The sequence below is a fragment of the Giraffa tippelskirchi genome, chromosome 3 (genome assembly GCF_054371585.1).
Source record: "Giraffa tippelskirchi isolate mGirTip1 chromosome 3, T2T-mGirTip1v1.2.pri, whole genome shotgun sequence".
NCBI lineage: Eukaryota > Metazoa > Chordata > Mammalia > Artiodactyla > Giraffidae > Giraffa > Giraffa tippelskirchi.
Genome location: NC_137277.1, coordinates 45,120,819 through 45,141,886, shown reverse-complemented (window position 1 = coordinate 45,141,886; position 21,068 = coordinate 45,120,819). Strand labels below are relative to the sequence as shown.

General features: G+C 38.8%; 1 long non-coding RNA gene across 1 annotated transcript; it reads right to left on the bottom strand.

Annotated features, from left to right (window-relative positions):
• Window positions 1-11,959: 11,959 nt before the first annotated feature.
• LOC145541966 (uncharacterized) lies at window positions 11,960-17,685 on the bottom strand. Its single transcript, XR_014079478.1, has 2 exons — window positions 14,568-17,685; window positions 11,960-12,522 (listed from the first exon to the last, which is right to left on the bottom strand). It is a non-coding gene; the product is annotated as an uncharacterized LOC145541966 (long non-coding RNA).
• Window positions 17,686-21,068: the final 3,383 nt, after the last annotated feature.

Below are 21,068 nucleotides of genomic sequence, written 5' to 3'. Positions count from 1 at the left end.
CTGGTCCCATCACTTCATGGCAAATACATGGGGAAACAGTGGAAACAGTGGCTGACTTTATTTTGGGGGGCTCCAAAGTCACTGAAGATGGTGATTGCAGCCATGAAATTAAAAGACACTTACTCCTTGGAAGGAAAGTTATGACCAACCTAGACAGCATATTGAAAAGTAGAGACATTACTCTGCCAACAAAGGTCTGTCTAATCAAGGCTATGGTTTTTCCATAGTCATGTATGGATGTGAGAGTTGGACTATAAAGAAAGCTGAGCGCTGAAGAATTGATGCTTTTGAACTGTGGTGTTGGAGAAGACTCTTGAGAGTCCCTTGGACTGCAAGGAGATCCAACCAGTCCATCCTAAAGGAGATCAGTCCTGGGTGTTCACTGGAAGGACTGATGTTGAAGCTGAAACTCCAATACTTTGGCCACCTCATGCGAAGAGCTGACTCATTTGAAAAGACCCTGATGCTGGGAAACATCGAGGGCAGGAGGAGAAGGGGAAGACAGAGGAAGGATGAGATGGTTGGATGGCATCACCGAGTCAATGGACATGAGTTTGAGTAAACTCCAGGAGTTGGTGATGGACAGGGAAGCCTGGCGTGCTGCAGTCCATGGGGTCGCAAAGAGTCGGACACAACTGAGCAACTGAACTGAACTGAACTGATTATCTGAAGTATAGAAAAACTTAAGGTCCACTTTTCTGTTCAGACATTCTCAGCATTGCTCTCATCCCCATGTGGTTTCAAAATGACGGCTAGAGCTCCAGACAGAGTATCCTCACACAACTGCATCTAAACACAGTAAGCAGTTGTTCCTTGTGCATCTCTTGGTACTGTGAAGAAATGCGCATAGAAATTTCCTAGTAAAACTCCTGTCTGGTCCCACAGGTCAGGACTGGACCACAGACCCATGCCCCAGCTGCAGGTGTGGCTGGACAAGCCATTAGTGGGCACGACCAGCATTTAGGGTGGGAGACAGCTTGGCCAGCAGGGGAGAAGGGTTAGAGAACGGCAGTTGCAGGATTAACAAAAAACATTATCATATCTGCCCTCCATTTTTTTTCCACTTTCTCCTGTCACTCCTCTAGATGGATGTTAGTGCTTGATCCGAAACGCCAATATTTTGGCCACCTGATGCGAAGAACTGACTCAGTGGAAAAGACCCTGATGCTGGGAAAGATTGAAGGCAGGAAGAGAAGGGGATGACAGAAGATGAGATGGTTGGATGGCATCACCGAATCTACGGACATGAGTTTGAGTAAGCTCCAGCAGTTGGTGATGGACAGGGAAGCCTGTTGTGCTGCAGTCCATCAGGTCGCAAACAATCAGACACAACTGAGAGACTGAACTAGTGCTTGATCTACCCCTATGTCTTTCATTCCTCCAACTACTTTTTTTTCAATTTTTTTTTTCTGATGCAGACATCTTTAAAAAGTCTTTATTGAATTTGTTACAATATTGCTTCTGGTTTTATGTTTTGGTTTTTTGACCCTGAGGCATGTGAGATCTTAGCCCCCTGACCAAGGATCGAACCTGCACTCCCTGCATTGGAAGTCGAAGTCTTAACCACTGGACCATCAGGAATATCCCTTACTTTCTTTTCCTACTGTGTTCTGAGAGAATTTCTCCATCCAGTCTTCCAGCACACTATTTACTCTTCTGTGTATCCACTCTGCCATTCAACCTAGCTATCATTTTATTTTTGAAAAGTATGGTTTTCATCATTAAGATCTCCAATTTGATTCATTTTTGTAATACTTGTTCATGCTTCATGGATGAAATATCCTTGCATCTCTGTGATGATATTATACTTATTCTAAAGGTTTCTCCAATTCTCTTTGTGTCCTCAAAGTTCTTCTCTTTTTTTTTTATTGTATTTCAAAGTGCGACTCAAGTATCTGAGGATTATCTACCACAGATCCAGTTTTTCCACCAAGGTTCCTACTAGATTGAAACCTCTACTTCAGCCGCTGACCTTGGAGTCAGGGATGTTGAGGAGGTGCAGATGTGATTGCTGGGGCTGATGCTCTGATGTGTTCTTCAGTGAGATTGGAAGATGGGTAGAATGTGCTACAAGGAAAGAAGCTAGTTTTTTGGATTTAAGCGCTCCTCATTTCTCCCTGCTATTGCCAGCCACTTGAGACACTGCCTTACCTCTGAGACACTGCTCCCATCTAGGGATAATGGTTGCAGCTGCATGACTTACAGAGAGGATGGTACAGGGAAAACAGGCCTGGAGGCTGTGCCTGTGCTACCCAGCTCCTATTGCCCAGCTTCTTTCTGGCATGTCCTGTCTGAGGATGGAGCTTCCACCTCTTGTAGCAGTATTATACATTGAATTCCCACGTGCCCACTGGATTGTCATTACCCTCTTCAGCTCAATCCCATCTGACTTTTGTCAGGAATTTCCTACAGTCTCTGAGAATTTGTCTTGTTTCAGAGCACATCTATGAATACATTAAACACATGTTCTTAGCTATCAATTCCAGAGTTTGGGAAAAACAACTGAAATTTCAAGATGTGCTCAGTTCACCATCTTGGACCCAAAACTCTTCTGTAAAATTCAGGTAAATGTTATTTTTGTTAAAAATCATCATTGTAATTTTTCATTTATATGTTTCTTTTCCTTTCTGTTCATTCAGCTGTCTATCTATCTTTCTGTCTATGTACACACAAAGGTAGAAATGTCTGGAATTCTTTTAACTTAATAGAGTTTCTTCTGGGGTAGAATTTAAAGTGATTTTCTTTTTTAACTTTTTTGTGAATTTTTAATCAATATGTATCATTTTTACAAATAAATTCATTCTCAAAAGTATGTTAAGGTTAGTTGTCTTTGAGTGTTGAGATTACAGGTCATTTTTAATTTTGCCTAGCTGCATTTCTCAATTTCAAATGTTTTAACTTTTGTTATAATTGTAAGGAAAAGTTAAAAAAACGAATAATCCAAAATTGGGAACAACTAGGACTAATAAATAGTTCAACACTACTACTCTACATACTAGAGAATTGAGGAGTACTGATATCTTCAAATAGGAATGGTTCAAATAAATGCTGGAGAGGGTGCAGAGAAAAAGGAACCCTCTTACACTGTTTGTGGGAATGCAAACTAGTACAGCCACTATGGAGAACAATGTGGAAATTCCTTAAAAAGTTGGAAATAGAACTGCCATATGACCCAGCAATCCCACTGCTGGGCATATACACCAAGGAAACCAGAATTGAAAGAGACACGTGTACCCCAGTGTTCATCACAGCACTGTTTACAATAGCCAGGACATGGAAGCAACCTAGATGTCCATCGGCAGACAAATGGATAAGAAAGCTGTGGTACATATACACAAGGGAATATTACTCAGCCACTAAAAAGAATACATTTGAATCAGTTCTAGTGAGGTGGATGAAACTGGAGCCTATTATATACAGAGAGAAGTAAGTCAGAAAGAAAAACACCAATACAGTATATTAACACATATATACGGAATTTAGAAAGATGGTAACGATGACCCTATATGCGAGATAGCAAAAGAGACACAGATGTAAAGAACAGACTATTGGACTCTGTGGGAGAAGGCGAGGGTGGGATGATTTGAGAGAACAGCATTGAAACATGTATTTATCATATGTGAAATAGATCGCCAGTCCAGGTTCAATGCATGAGGCAGGGTGCTCAGGGCTGGTGCACTGGGATGACTCTGAGAGGTAGGATGAGAGGGAGGTGGGAGGGAGGGTCAGGATGGGGAACACATGTACAACCATGGTTGATTCATGTGAATGTATGGCAAAACCACCACAATATTGTAAAGTAATTAGCCTCCAATTAAAATTAAAAAAAACCACACAAATAGGAATGGTTCAAGTCTTCATTTTTCACTTTTTTAATGAAATGGATTAAATCATGTACCAACAGGAAACACCCATATCAAGGCCTTTACAGTTAAGTCATAAGTACAGTCAAGTCACTCTTCTAAAAGTCCATTCTCTGTGGAAACAAAATGCAAAAGGGAGTTGAGAACGAACCGGTCCAAATGACCAACAATTAATTAATGGATAAATAAAATGTCATCTATCAATATGATAGAATATTATTTGAAAATAAAATTGAATAGAGTACTGATATGTGTTGTAACATGGATGAAACTTGAAAACTTTACACTAAATGCAAGAAACCAGTCACAAAACACCACATATTGTATGATTCCATTCATACTAAATGTCTAGAGAAGGCAAACATATAGACACTGAAAGCAGATTACTTGTTACCTAAGCCTGGGAGTGCTGGAGGGAAATGGGGAATGACTGGTGGGTGTAGAGTTTCTTTCTGGAATTATAAAAATCTTCTAAAATTGACCGTGGTGACAGTTGCAAAACTCTGTAAATATGCTAAAAACTATTGAATTTTACACTTCAAATGGGTCAACTGTATGGTATGTGAATTTTATCTCAATTCCCCCCCCCCCTTTTTTTAAGAAGCAACTGTTTGCTTACACTTCTGCCTCTGTGAGGAGTACTCAGACTTCTCCTCGGGCCTCTGAAATTACACTCTGTACGAAGAAGGCTTGTTCAGAAACCCATCCTGTGCAAGAACGAGAGCATTACTGGCTTCACAACCATGTATAAAGGGTTTAGTGATGTCTAAAACACGCTCCATTTGTTTTTCCTCCACTGGGCAGAAGTGAAATGATTGAAAACAAGGATTACAGGTCAGAACAAGACTCAGAGTGCTAGCGTTATTGCAGCTAAAGGCTAGCAGTGAAGTGGTATCAGGCTTGACCTCAGGAGCTCCTGAGCAGGAGGGAGCTTATCAAGGAACCAATAGTGAAACTCTCACATATACTACTTCACTTCATCCTCAAAACCATCTTTAGTAGCAGGCACCACAGATCTGTGTTTTACAGATGAGGAAACTGAGGCTAGTTTAGAGAAAGCTAAGAAACTTTCCCAGAACACACAGTTAGGAGGTTGTGGAGTCACCTCCTAATGGAGTGTGGAGTGTAAAGCACCAGGGAATTATACAAAGATCAAGGAGAGTGAGAAGATAAAAACTTACCTCACCTGAGGACAACTCCAACAAACAAAGCCACTCAGATGTCACCATTCAATGCCTGTGTTCTTGGCAGATATTTTGATACACAGGCATTTGGTAGCTTTCTATTCTCTGGAGGTCTCCGTTTCTCCTCAGTCCCTTTTCTGAGACAATTTTTCCTGAACTTTTTGTTACCCAGGTTGTCTCAAGAGCATTTCACTGTCCCTTTCTGAAGAATAGTCAGAGCCAAATAAATGCCCTAACTTTACTGGGCGGTCTGGTGCAAGCTAATAAATTCAAGGACCTCTTACCTGCCTTCGCTTCTCAGGACCTGATTACCATTTCTTCAGGATACAGTAACACAGAACCACAAGAAAATCATAGTCAAAGAAAATCAAAGTCTAGTCAGGGTTTGGTGTATCTCAGGGAGGGTTTTTCAAACTTACAATTATTTTTAGGTATTATAAGGAATCTGTTGTATTTTTTTATGGATTAGAGCTTACTGCTTTGGTCAGTTTTAGCCATCATATCCCCACCACCATCACCACCACACACACATTGATACAGAGTTGCAAGGTTTCATCCTGCACAATGCTTCTGATCAGTCCATATTTTACCACTGCTTTGCCACTGTAAAAAGATCAGTATAACAGAACCCTTGGTCTCAGATAACATCAGGACTTGCTTCCAGTACTTTGGACTTCTAGCCCAAGTTCACTGCATTAGTCCACACTGCATCTAATGTTGCTGATTCCAACATATTATGTGCAAAGTCTTGACAGAGCTGCATGGTTACTAGACAAATAAGCAGTCTGCATTAAGTTGGTAAATCACAAGCTATATTTTTAGGATATTTCTCTTCTCAGTTGGCTAATTCAACAATACAGATAATCTGTCCAAATTTTAAATAAGAACCTTGTGCTGTCAGAATCAGAGCCTGGTGGGCTGCCATCTATGGGGTCGCACAGAGTCAGACACAACTGAAGCGACGCAGCAGCAGCAGCAGCAGCTGTCAGAATGGATCTTCCTAGTAGAAATTGTTTCTGGTATAAGGTGGTAGCATTTCCACTATGTAATATATAAACTAAATGTATTTATGAGTGAATAGTAACAGTTATCCCTGATATCACACAGTTTCTCTTTGCTCAAAACTTTAATCAGTCAGATTAAAACAGAGAGATCTTACACACGACTCCTCATACACCTGGGTTTTTTATTTCATCTAGTATCTATAAATTTCCCTTTGCAAACCACCTCCTTAGGATCCTTAGCAGAAAGCCAAGAACAGCAATTCTGTGACGTTAGATTGTAGCCTGCAGATCAGCAGAAGGTAAAAAGTACTCTCTATATATTACTCCATTTAATCCTCCCAGCAACTCTATGGAAATATATAACAAAAAGTACACTGCAATAAAAAGACGAGATTTTGCGTGTGTGCTCAGTCATGCAGAGTCTTTGCGACCTCATTGACTGTAGCTCATCAGGCTCCTCTGTCCATGGGATTTTCTAGGCAAGAATACTGAAGTGGGTTGCCATTTCCTCCTCCAGGGGGTCTTCCCTACCCAGGGATCAAACCCACATCTCCGGTGTCTCCTGCATCGGCAGGCAGATTCTTTACCACTGAGCCACTAGGGAAGCCCCTGTTACCCTTCTTTCTGATTCTGTCTCTTTTCCTGCTTTCTACTAAATTGATAGACTTCTGTATTCTCTTTGGGGGCTTCCCAGGCAGCTCAGTGGTAAAGAATTTGCCTGCCAATGCAGGAGATGCAGGTTTGATCCCTGTGTTGGGAAGATCCCTTGGAGAAGGCAATGGTAATCCACTTCAGTATTCTTGATGGGAAATCCTATGGACAGAGGATCCTGGTGGGTTACAGTCCACGGGGCCACAAAAGAGTCAGCCGTGACTTAGCGACTGAGCCACTCAGCAGTGGCCAAAGGACTGGAAAAGGTTAGTTTTCATTCCAATCCCAAAGAAAGGCAATGCCAAAGAATGCTCAAACTACCGCACAATTGCACTCATCTCACATGCTAGTAAAGTAATGCTCAAAATTCTCCAAGCCAGGCTTCAGCAATACGTCAACCGTGAACTTCCAGATGTTCAAGCTGGTTTTAGAAAAGGCATGAGAACCAGAGATCAAATTGCCAATATCTGCTGGATCATCAAAAAAGCAAGAGAGTTCCAGAAAAACATCTATCTCTGCTTTATTGACTATGCCAAAGCCTTTGACTGTGTGGATCACAATAAACTGTGGAAAATTCTGAAAGAGATGGGAATACCAGACCAACTGACCTGTCTCTTGAGAAACCTGTATGCAGGTCAGGAAGCAACAGTTAGGACTGGACATGGAACAACAGACTGGTTCCAAATAGGAAAAGGAGTACATCAAGGCTGTATATTGTCACCCTGCTTATTTAACTTATATGCAGAGTACATCATGAGAAATGCTGGGCTGGAAGAAACACAAGATGGAATCAAGATTGCCGGGAGAAATATCAATAACCTCAGATATGCAGATGACACCACCCTTATGGCAGAAAGTGAAGAAGAATTAAAGAGCCTCTTGATGAAGGTGAAAGAGGAGAGTGAAAAAGTTGGCTTAAAGCTCAACATTTAGAAAACTAAGATCATGGCATCTGGTCCCATCACTTCATGGCAAATACATGGGGAAACAGTGCAAACAGTGTCAGACTTTATTTTTTTGGGCTCCAAAATCACTGCTGATGGTAATTGCAGCCATGAAATTAAAAGACGCTTACTCCTTGGAAGGAAGGTTATGGCCAACCTAGATAGCGTATTTAAAAGCAGAGACATTACTTTGCCAACAAAAGTCCGTCTAGTCAAGGCTGTGGTTTTTCCAGTGGTCATGTATGGATGTGAGAGTTGGACGGTGAAGAAAGCTGAGCGCCACAGAATTGATGCTTTTGAACTGTGGTGTTGGAGAAGACTCTTGAGAGTCCCTTGGACTGCAAGGAGATCCAATCAATCCATCCTAAAAGAGATCAATCCTGGGTGTTCATTGGAAGGACTGATGTTGAAGCTGAAACTCCAATACTTTGGCCACCTCATGCAAAGAGTTGACTCATTGGAAAAGACCCTAATGCTGGGTAGAATTGGGGGTGGGAGGAGAAGGGGACGACAGAGGATGAGATGATTGGATGGCATCACTGACTCGATGGACATGGGTTTGGGTAGACTCCAGGAGTTGGTGATGGACAGAGAGGCCTGGCGTGCTGCAGTTCATGGGGTCGCAAAGAGTCGGACACGACTGAGCGACTGAACTGAACTAAACAATAAATATTCCCTTTCACAGCTGTCCTTGTTTGGAAATTACAGATATCTTCTTTTTCTTTCAATAATTCCTCTTTACTTTTAAAGGACACACTTAACCTTTAGTCTGAAAGTTCTTCAGCTATGCTTCCTCCTAGACATTCTTATTAAATAGGTCCTCTCTCATTATTAAGGCAGCAGTTCTCTAAGTGTGCTTCCCAAGATCCATTCAAGAATCTGCAAGGTTAAAGCTATTTTATAATATCACTAAGATATTGCTTTTCCCCACTCTGTTGACATTTGTCCTGATGATACAAAAGCAATGACGAGTGAAACAGCTGGTGCCTTAGCATGAATCAAGGCAGTGGTACCAAACTGTCCCAGGAGTCATCATATTCTTCATTGTCATAAACTCACAGGAAGAGAAAAAAAGGGGGAAAAAGCCAGTTATGGTTCAGAGTGCCCTTGATGAGGCAGTAAAAGTGGATTTTATTAAATTTTGACCCACGAATACATCTCTTCAAAAATCTGGGTGATTATATAGGAAGTATGCATGAAGAACTTTCACTGCACACAGAAATACAGTGGTTTTCTCTTGGAGAAGCACTCATGTGATTGTTTAGCAAACCACTTTTTTCACAGAACATCATTTTTACTTGAAAGACTCAGAAAAGCCATGGTTCTACAGACATTGGTGTGTGACTGTCATTTCCTTGAAAATAAAATGAACTTGTCATTTCAAGGAAAACAAATCAGTACTTGTTGCAATGAAATGAATTTAAGCTTTCAAGCAAAAAGGCTATTAATATAGTCCCTTCTCCAACTACATGTCTGTATGAGACTGAATTTTCCTCAGGTATTTCAATTCAGAAATAAGAATTTATGAATAATGTGTTTCATCTATAATAATATGAAGATGAATACATAATTTGTATATAAGAATCCAGCTGTCTTCTAAGCCAAACATTAAAGACATTGGCAAAAATGTACAAATGCCACTCATTAAATTTCTGTCTTAGGAAATATTTTTCTTAAAAAATTCCAAAATAGCAGGCCTATTATTTGTAAATTGAATCATAATTTTAAAATATTATTTCTAATTTCTAATATGGTAAATATTGATACAACACGCACACACAAAGCTCTTTGGGCCTGCAATAATTTTTAAGAGTATAAAAGGATACTAATAGTCAAAGCTATGGTTTTTCCAGTAGTCGTGTACAGGTGTGAGAGTTGACCTGAAAGAAGGCTGAATGCTGAAGAATTGATACTTTCGAAACTGGTGCTGGAGAAGACTCTTGAGAGTCCCTTGGACAGCAAGAAGATCAAACCAGTCAATCCTAAAGAAAATCAGTCCTGAATGTTCATTGGAAGGACTGATGCTAAAGCTGAAGCGCCAATACTTGGGCCACCTGCTGTGAAGAGCCGAGTCATTGGAAAAGACCCTGGTGCTGGAAAAGATTGAGGGCAAGAGGAGAAGGAGGCGACAGAGGATAAGATGGCTGGATGGCATACTGACTCAATGGACATGAGTTTGAGCAAACTCAGGGAGATAAGAAGGACAGGGAAGCCTGGCGTGCTGCAGTTCATGGGGTCACAAAGAGTCGGACATGACTTAGCAACTGAACAACAAGACCAACACATTTGGAAACTGTTGGTTTAAATTTTCTTTGTTTAAATGTTTATTTCAGCTTCTTATCAGAAAACAGTGTCTACAGTCAATAGTTGATTTAAATGTACTGTCTTGTTAAATCACTGTGTTCAGATTATTTTTTTAGCCACCTTCTCTCCTACTACAGAAACTACTTTGCTTCAAGACTTGACTCTCATGTCTTCTCTTGCAGAAATGTATCTTTTAATAATTTTTATGTGAGGTTTTGTACTAAGTCATGTCTAAAAATGTTTATAATTTGCATTCCTTTTTGAATGTTAGTTTAGCTGTGGATAAAGTTCTACGTGGACATATATACCCACAGCGTTTGAGACATTGTTTCCTGGCCTCTACTGTTGCTGATGAGAAGTCAGCTGACAGCATAACCGGTGGCGCTTTGTAGACAGGGTCTTCTCTCTTGCTGTCTTTATCTGAAAGTCCCACCGTTTCACAATGATGATGTGCCTGATGATGGATTTGTCTTTTTTATCCTGCGTGGTCCTCAGGATACACACCTAATCTGAAAAGCAATGCATTTTTTGTGAATTCTAGAAAAAGTTTATGATTGCCTTCTCAAATATTACTTGCCTGCCATCCTCCAAATCTACTCCCCTAGAATAGTGGTTCTCAGCCAGGTATGATTTGGCAGTGTCTGGAGACACGTTTTGGTTGTCACAACTTTGTGGGGAGGGGGTTGTCCTACTAGCATAGGAGGAAACAGCCAGGGATGCTGCTAAACATCCTGTAATGTACAGGACAGTTTCCCACAACAAAGAATTATTTAGCCCAAAATGGCAAAGGTATTGAGACTCTGAAACCCTGTTCTGAAACTCCCACTAGATATATGCTGGGGTCTTTCAATTAATCCTTTAACATTCCTAATTCTTATCAATCCACTCTGCTGCAGTCTAGGAAAATTCTTTTCTATCTCCCAGTTAACTGATTCTTTTTTTCAACATGTCCATGTTAGAGTTTCTATTTTATTTCAATGATCACACTTTCTATATCCAAAATTCCTGATATGTTCTTTTTAATAAGAATTTACTTAATGGCTGTCTGTTTTGCTTCATAGTTTTCTTTTTAAAAAGATGTTATTCTTTCACTTATCTCTTGAAGCATATATCATATTGTCCTAAAAATTATTTTCAGCTGGTATAAAGCACATTCTGAATTACTATTATTTTATTTTTGGAAGTCTTTAACCATAAGTTTCTCAGTAACTTTCAAAGAAAGGTTCTACTTAAAATTTTTGTCTGCTTGTTTTTATTTTTTCTGAGACGAGAATAAAGTTTATCAGAGTGGAGAGGGGGGTCACTGCCAGTACAGTGGGCCAACTTCCTGTTAGGCAGGGAGAGCTGACCTATCTACTTATTTTTAAAATCTCTCCCTTTTCTTATCCCACTCTAACTGTCCCTGAAGGCTCCTCCAGAGTCTCCAATCAAGAACTAGGTCTTAAAAAAAAAAAAAGAACTAGGTCTTAAATAGTGTTTTGAGCCTAATTTGATAGTCTTAAATCACAGATCCAGTTACTGAGCCAAGAAGCTACTTAGCTGTTTTTGGTTTTAAAAATCCCAAAAACCATGTTTTTCTCATTTACTCTCATTGGGGCTAGTTTTGTTTTGTTTTGTTTTTTAACAAAGTAACAGTCCCAGGCGGGAAGTCAACAGTATCACCAGCCTGCTTTCATAAGCTGACACCTATCCCAGGCCTTGGCTTCGATCAATATTCCTAGATCTTCTGTCTTGATCATGGAACTCTCAAGGAGATCTGTTTTACCAGTAGACGTCACGCTCTTGGTCACCCTGGTTCTAGACCCAGAGCCCAAGTTCCCACTCACTATGAGGGCTTTCTCTTTCATTTTTAGTTACATAAATATATCTGCTTTTATCTTAACCATTAAGTGTTCAAGGCAGAATTGTGTAGAAGCATGAACTCTTTGCAATATCTCAATCAGAAGTAATTAATTATTTATACATTTTTAAAAATGAGAATGTATTTTGTAGTCAGAAAAAAATTAAGCTTTAACAGTTTTTTAAACATTTATTCTCTTTACTATAAATTTACTATAACAGAGGCAAATAAAAACTGGAGTTACAGATGCAAAGAGGAGAAAGTGCCAAATTCTGATCATGGAAACTGGAAAAGGTTCCCCATTTCAACCAGTTGTTTGCCAGCATCCTAAAATGGTCTACTGGAACCAGAAGGGAAGAAGTGAAACAAATACTTAGTCACATCTAAAGAACTTGTGAGAAAAGATGAGTGATCCAATCGTTGGTATAAATGTCTCATCAGAGATGAAATGGAAGCTGTCTGCCTGCACCAAGCAGCGGAGGCAGTCCTATGTGGGGCAGTGGGTGCACAAATAACAATTTATAGTTTGCTTCATCTGTGTGTCTCTGGTCTGCTCTGTCCTTTGATATACACGGACACTGGGGCAGTTTAGCCGCTCATTAAGAATCACGTGAAAGGCTGGCAGCAGACGAGGAAGCATCGTGGGCAGCAGGCTCACGCGGTTGTGAGAGCAAAGCAGTCCTCAGTGAGCTCGATGTCAGGTAGGCCAAGAAAGAGGGTCAGTTCTGAAAACTGGAGTATGGCAGAGAAGGTGGAAATAAGACATGTGCTCAGATGCTAAAACTAAAGTCAGAATGATTTCAACAGAAGGAGGGCAGAGAGGAAGTCAGTCTCAAGCCTGAGGTTTAGCATGAGTTTGTGGTTGACTCTAAGAGGCCCCACCAGTGGAGATAAGGAAACCAGGTCACGGACCTATATGTGAAAGTCCATATGTTCAGAGCATTAGACCCTATCACCAACATGGAAGAAGACACACGGAACTAAACTTCAAATGTGTTAGTGCTTTGTTCTAGTTTTACTTTTTAGTATTATAAGTGAACATTATTCACAAACAGCAAACCACAGAAACCTAACTCCTCAAGAATGAAGCAATTTGCATTCAAAATGAGATATTAATATAAATTCAAGATTTTTTTTTGCAGGGGGGCAGGGCACTGTGCCACACGACTTGCGAGATCTTAGTTTCATGGCCTGGGATCAAACCTGTGCCCTCTAAGTGAAATGCAGTCTTAACCACTGGACAGTCAGTGAAGTCCTTCAGGGTATTATTAAAGACAAGTTTGTTCCATTTTCTCCTAGGTGTCAATTACCTTAAAAGAGTAAAACTTTAAAATAATGTACCCCAGGACTTCCCTGGTGGTGCAGTGAGTAAAAGAATCCGCTTGCCAATGCAGGGGACACAGGTTCAATCCCTGGTCTAGGAAGATTCCACATGCCCCAGAGCAACTAAGCCGTGTGCCACAGCTACTGACACCACACTCTAGAGTCCAAGAGCTGCAACTACTGAAGCCTAAGCACCTACAGCCTGTGCTCCACAAAAAGAGAAACCGCTGCAATTAGAAACTCAGGCACTACAACCAAGAGTAGCCCCTGCTCATTGCAAGAAGAGAAAAGCCCGAGCAAAGCAATGAAGATCCAGCACAGCCAAAAATAAATCAATTAATTTAAAAATAAATAAAATAATGTACCCTAAACTCAATGGTACACACAAAAAATCTACTTCAGATCCAAATTTCTTGGTCAAGGAGAACTGAGAGATTGATCACTAAATTACAAAAATCCATATATAGTAATCTCAACTTTTAAGTTTCTTTCCACCAATTTCAAAAACTAAAATTTTAATGAATTGGCCTCACAAAGTTGTGTCTGGATGAGAAATGCTCAGTTTGTTACATAATCCCAAGGTGCTGAGTTCTGACTGGTGAAGCTTTATGGACAAGGTACTAGCTAGTCAGGATGGCTGCCAGTGAGTTTGAATTATTGCCTGGAAGGGTACCAGCAGTATCATATTAAACATTTACCCAGGGCCTCTTACTTTAAGTATTTGGGGAAGTCACATACCTTAAATATTAATTTTATTGTTTATTTATCAAATATTTATGGAGTCCATATTATGGATCTCAAACCTGGGATCTTAGTTTCCCCACCAGGAATCGAACCTGCGCACTCTGCAGTAGAAACATGGAGTCTTAACCACTGAACTGCCAGGGAAGTCCCATGAACTGCTAATGAAAGCAATAATATTAACAAAAAATAAAATAAATTGTATGCTGTGTGCCAGATATTGTACTAGGTGTTTTTTACATTTAGTATTTCAATTAATCCCATTTTAAAGCTGAGAAAACTCAGGCTTAGAGGTTGAGTAACTTGCCCAAGTTTACAGAGCTATGATCTAGTGCTGTGGCTGGTACTCCAATTTGTTCCAGAGCCCAAAATCCTAACCAGTATGCATACTGCCTGTGGTAAGGCAGATAAGACACAAAAAGCATTATCATCATACAAGGTCAAAAGTGAAAAAGGAAAAAAGAACTGTACATAATAAAAGACATTTAAGAGGACATTTCTTCCTTCCAAGTGGGTGAGCAAGGAATGGCTTTGTGAAGCAAGTGATATTTACACAAATTTTTATCAGATGGATAGAATTTGACAGAAAAAGGCTATGAAGGACAAGATTTAAAAAGCACAGGTTGTTGAAGGCGTTGTTGCATTGGGAGTTGGAAAATCAGGTTCAAGTTTACCCCTTTTCTTAACTGTGTAACAAGAAGTGAGCCACTTACCTCTCTAGGTTTCATGTTATTCTTATATAAAATGTCCAGTTTGGCTCCTTAAAAAAAAAATACATATGCTATATGCAGGAAGACAGTCACACAGCAGAGTCATTTATAAAAGTAAAATCTAGGAAACAACTTGTCAAGAAACAGATAAATAACCTAAAATTATTATGCAGCCTTTCTGACAAAAATTGTGGATAGTGCAGCAACACAGAAAAACGTTACAAACAGCAAATTATAAAAATTACATAATTGCTCTATTACAAACATACATATGAGCAAAGATTAAAGCATAATATACAGAAATAAAATTTGAAATATAAAAATACACATGCAAAAAAAGGGCTTCTGTCGTGAGTGGCACACGTAGGGCAGCTAAAAAAAAAAAAAATACACATGCAAACCTGGTCCCCAGACCTCTTGAAGTATAAAACTCTAGGGATAAGACTTGAAAATATGTATTCTTAAGAACTTCCCAAGTGATTCTGATGTACACCCAGGATTGGGAGTCACTGATAGGATACTCAATATTTCTTTCAACTTTAACATTCTAATTCTTTAAGTGCATTTCATATACCATGGCAAAGTAGACAACTGCTAAGAAAAGATTATAGAAGTGTACAGAGAATAAAAATTAGTTTGGGGTAACTGCACCATAGGATATATCAAACAGGGCATGAAGGAGCATGAAGGCCATAATAGGCTGAGGGGTTTGGACATCATGCTGTAGGCCATAGGAGGTTATTTATAGCTTCTGAGCTAAGTAAAAAAATGCGAGCAGCACCAGCTCTCTGGAGTCTGGACTCGTAGCACTCGGGGTTTCTGCTGCGTCAGTGGATTTAAAGAGCTCTCATTGGTTTCCAAAAATGTTCCTAATTTTCTCTGAGGACAATCTAAGATAGCTCTCAGAGATAGCAGAGAGGTCAGTTAGATACTACTATACTCTCCCTCTTTTCAGAGGTCCATCTGGTCAAAGCTATGGTTTTTTCAGTAGTTGTGTATGGATGTCAGAGTTGGACCAGAAAGCAAGCTGAGCGCCGAAGAATTGATCCTTTTGAACTGTGGTGTTGGAGAAGACTCTTGAGAGTCCCTTGGACTGCAAGGCGATCAAACCAGTCAATCCTAAAGAAAATCAGTTCTGAATATTCATTGGAAGGACTGATGCTGAAGCTGAAACTCGAATATTTGCGCCACCTGATGCAAAGAACAGACTCACTGGAAAGACCCTGATGCTGGGAAAGATTGAAGGCAGGAGGAGAAGGGGACGACAGAGGATAGTTGGATGGCATCACTGACTCGATGGACATGAGTTTGAGCAAGCTTCAGGAATTGGTGATTGGAAGGCCTGGTGTGCTGCAGTCCATGGGGTCGCAAAGAGTCTGACATGACTGAGCAACTGAACTGAATACTCTCCCTCACTCGAGGCAGACATCACTAATCAATCACAGTTCAGTTCAGTTCAGTCGCTCAGTCATGTCTGACTCAATCAGAGTACTCTTTCCCAATAAAACTAGTTGGATTCAAAATAATTCTCAATACTTCTCACAGCCCTCCAGGAAGTCAGCAGATCCTACTAATGGCAGAAAACTTTCCATTTGCCTACTGTTGAATCTTAGGACCAGGATCTACCTCTTCAATCTAGCTAAAAAGTGCTCCAAGGGGGACTTTCCTGGTGGTCCAGTGGCTAAGACTCCAAGCTCCCAATGCAGGGGGCCTGAGTGCAATCCTTGGTAAGGGAATTAAATCCCACATGCTGCAACTAAAGACTTGGTGCAGGCTAATAAATAAATATTAAAAAAAAAAAAAAAGTGCTCCAAAGGGACTTCACTGGTGATCGAGGGGGCTAAGATGCCTGTGTTTCCATTGCAGGGGGTGCAGGTTCAATCCATGGGCAGATCCTGCACACTGCAAAGCCAAAAAATAGAAGAAAAAAAAAGTTCTCCAAGGATTGGACAGGAACTCTGATAATTCTAACTTCTTTTTGTGTAAGTATGTCACAGGGAAAAAAAAAGACAAACAGGAACATAGATCCTGGTTAAGGTAGTGAACTTTAAAGATTAGAAATAAATCATGTAAGTACAGATAAAAGTCAATTTAAATGATTGATAATGGAGAGGTTTAATTTTAGACTAAAAGCTGGTTTTAGTCTCCTTAGCTACATCATGTCAGTAGGTACAAAACTTAGAGAATATTGATGGGAATTCTTTATCCAGAGTAATTGCTGGTCATGTTTGAAGGCAAAAGAAAAATGTTCTCAAATATGCAGAAAGTCAAGAAATACACCAGCTATATACATTTCTGAAAAACGTACCTGAACACATCATCCGGCCAACCAACTTATGAAACATGAGAATGTGCTTTTGATTTGGAATTTGTGATATGAAAGAACTAACAGTTACTATTTGAACTCTTAAAGCTAAATAAGTAGAGGGAAGATAAGAAATACAAGTGTGATCATTTCCTTACATTTACTAGAGTGAACTAATAAATTTTATCCTTGATGAACCAAGAAATATATGCTATTTAAAAATACAAAAAAGAGATACAGAGAAAACATCAAGGATTTGCTGTATAGTGTAGGAAATTACATTTTGATATCTTGTACTAATCTATAATGGAATGTAATCATAGAAAACATAACTGAATCACTAAGCTGTTTAGTCCTGAAACTAACACAATATTGTAAATCAACCATACTTCAATTAAAAAAAAAAATCTGCCGTTTACCTTTCCAGAAGATGAGAATACCAAAAACGCAGAGAGAAATGTGTGGAGAAACATGCATCAAAAATATTAACATGTTGTCTCCGGATGGCGTTAAGTTCTTTTCCCTTCTTACCCTTTAAATTATACCAGAATTCCTCATCACATGACCTTAGGACTTGCTCCTTCCACCACCTGAAACACTGTTAACCTATCTTCTTCACATGTTTAAGTCCTTCACATGTAAACTTCACATGTCTACAGGGCTGTCTCTCTCATTATTAGAGACAGCTCACATATGATTTATTTCCTCAGGAAGCTCTTCCTTGATCAACCAATTCACAGGAGTCCCATCCCCACAAATCACTATTATTTTACTGTCTTTTTGTGTTCATGGTATTTTATCAGTATCTGAAATTTCAATTATCTTGTTATTTTTTCTTTGAATATTGTTAATCTCTCACACTAGGATGGAGGCTCCATGAGGGAAGGGGCTTGTCTTTTCTATTTCAATGCTGTATCTCCCCCTAGAACCTTGAAGCATACTTGGCACATAATATTTCTTGAAAATGCATATCAGTAAGTCAGTTTTGTAATCACAAAAAATAGTTATTTACATTTGAGAAATACAAGAAATAAAAGCAGGGAGAATTAAGCTAGTTAAAAAATGAAACATAAGACTATATTAGGATATCATTTTATTCACACTTATTTGGCAAAAAAATGCAAAAGTGTGAGAACCTTCAATGTTAGGAAAGAAATTAATCAATGAGAACTCATATGTCACTGGTGAAGTATAAATCAATCCACCGACTTTGGAAAATGTGACACTGTCTTATGAAGTTTATCTTTGAATATCCTATTACCCAGCAATTATTCAATAAATATATAATTGCTCAATGAATGATAGGTTATACATAATTGAAACACTATTAATACTCTTCATACATACATACCAGCAGACACAGATTATAATGTTCACAGCAACACTGTAAAGGAGAAAGACTGGACTCCTAAATGGCCACCAAAATGAAAATGAATAAATAAATTCTGGTATATCAGACAAAAATGGATATGAAAGTAATGCAGCTACACAAAACAGCATGGATGAATCTTAGTATGATTTAGCATAATTTCCATGATTCCAATTTTATAAAGCTTAGAAACAAAACTCAATGTGTTGTTTAGATATAAGTAGACGTACAACAAAATCAAAACAAAAGCAAAAATACGATAAAAACATATCACACATATTTTGTATGTGTCAGCTATTATGTTAAAAAAGTTAAAAAAGAAAAAAATTGGACCTCACTTTGGAGTTGACCATATCCAGCATTCAAATATGAATACCATACTGTTAGGCAATTTTGATTACAGATAATGAATTCTTTTTTAAATATCCTATTAGTTCTAAAAAGAAAAACTTTAAAAACTACATTAGGCCTCTGACTTAAAGCTAACCATATTTTACAACTATATTTCATATATATAGCAGAATATGTCTTCAATAAATATATAACTGCTCAATGAATGATAGGTTATACATAATCAAAACACTATTAATAAAAACAGCTAACTTTTATTGATCTAGGAACAGTTTTAAACACTTCACATAAACTATTCCATTTAATCTTCAGAACAATCTTGAAGCAAATTATTATTATTCCCACTCAGAAGTACTGGAAAGTTCTATGAGAATATAGGTAAGAGTGCCTGTCTCAGCCCCAGAGAGTCAAAGATTATAAAGATGTCTTAGGAGCAAACTGGAACAATCAAACTTATTTCAATACAGTTTAAGTTTCTGCATCACTTTTCTTTCACATTTTGATGTAGTTTATTAGCAATAAAATTAAGGCAAATACATTATTAGGCTGATGTAAATTTTAAAAATTTTATCTGGTACCCTTCACAAATCTTAAATTCAAAGTACAGCACTTCCAGGAGAAGGAAATGGCAACCCGCTCTGGTATTCTGGCCAGGTAAATCCCATGGACAGAGGAGTCTGGTGGGCTACAGTCCATGGGGTTGCAAAAGTCAGACACGACTTAACAACTAAACAATATTTTACCACAATTTAAAAAATTAGATATAACTCCCTTGCTAACACTAGTGAGGGGGGCACTCTCCGTCCCTCTTCTGATGTCTATGCCAGAAGTTTTCTCTGGCCCTTTTCATATTTTCACCAGGATTTCCCTGGTGACTTAGAAGGTAAAACATCTGCCTGCAATGCGGGAGACCTGGGTTCGATCCCTTGGTCGGGAGGATCCTCTGGAGAAGGAAATGGCAATACACTCTGGTACTCTTGCCTGGAGAATCCCATGGACGGAGAAGCCTGGTAGGTTACAGTCCATGGGGTCTCAAAGAGTCGGACACGACTGAGCGATTTCACTTTTTCATACTCTAACAAAACCCTGCTATGCAAAAGCGTTTGAGTGATCAAGCCTGGTCCCTGGTCCCGAAGCAAAATCTTCTTCGGAGATCAAGACTCTGACACTGTTCACTGTGAGCTATCAGTACCTAAAATGAATACTGAAAATAATGGGGAATTAAGAGTGACAGAATGGACTGAAATTAGTGGTGTTGTTATACCTGGGAAAACTGAAAAAATAAAGAGAAAAGAAGATTGAAATATATTATAATAGGGGAGGTTTAATAGGCTGAACTGTGATGTTTCCAGTAACTTTAACGCTGTATGACATTTAGAAAAGGAAATTAACAAACTTTTTTAAACGTTGCTTTTCACAAAGTGTTCTAAACGTTTGCCATTTGTTATCCTTTGTTGTTGTTGTTATTTAGCCACTAAGTCATGCCTGAATCTTTTACGATCCCATGGACTGTGCCTGCCAGGTTCCTCTGTCCATGGGATTTCCCAGGCAAGAATACTGGAGTGGGATGCCATTCCCTTCCCCAGGGGATCGTCTCAACCCAGGGATCAAACCTGCATCTCCTGCATTGGCAGGCAGATTCTTTACCACTGAACCATCTTGGAAGTAGTATAACGTAAAAACAGAAAATAATTCATTAAGATTTAGATATGTGATGAATGGCGATACACAACTGGTTAATTATAGGAGATGAAGAAGTTTGAGAGAACTACTTCTGATCAAAGCAAGGAGAGCAGCCTTAACGTGTTGACCCTGAGCAACAGAATACTGCATAGATGATAAATTTGTCTCTAATTATTGTTTCAGTTTTTCATTTGAGAATATAACACATTTTTACAATACAGCCTGTCAGAAATGATCCAAAGTAGTATTATTTTGAATGAACATAAATCAGTAATAACTGATTTATGAGACAATTACCCTAGTCCTTCACTTTAAGCATACATATATATATAAGCTACAATCACATGTATATTTAAAATAAAGTTTAAGATACTGCAAAAAAAAATAAAAAATTAGGTTGTGGCAATGTTTGCACAATTTTGAGTATGCTACAGCTACTGAACTGTACAACTTTTATGGGTAAGTTGTATGGTATGTAGATAACGGTATTTTAAAATTTCTTTCCAAAAAAAAAAGTACAGCACCATTTAAGCTGGAGAGGAAAAAGGAAATTTCTAGTTGTCATTTGGTGGCATACAAAGTTTAATTAATAAAAAAACCTGAAGGTGTGTGAAGTATAATAAATTGGTTCATTTTCAGGAAGACAGGAAATTCTTCATAAAATTAAAATGCACAAAATTTTAAGGAAAACATCTAGAATGAAAAGGGGCTTTGTGATGACAAAAAGTTTTAGAAATTTGCATTATAAATTCCCAGGATAAAGATGACAAATGTCATACCATCATGGGAACCCTCT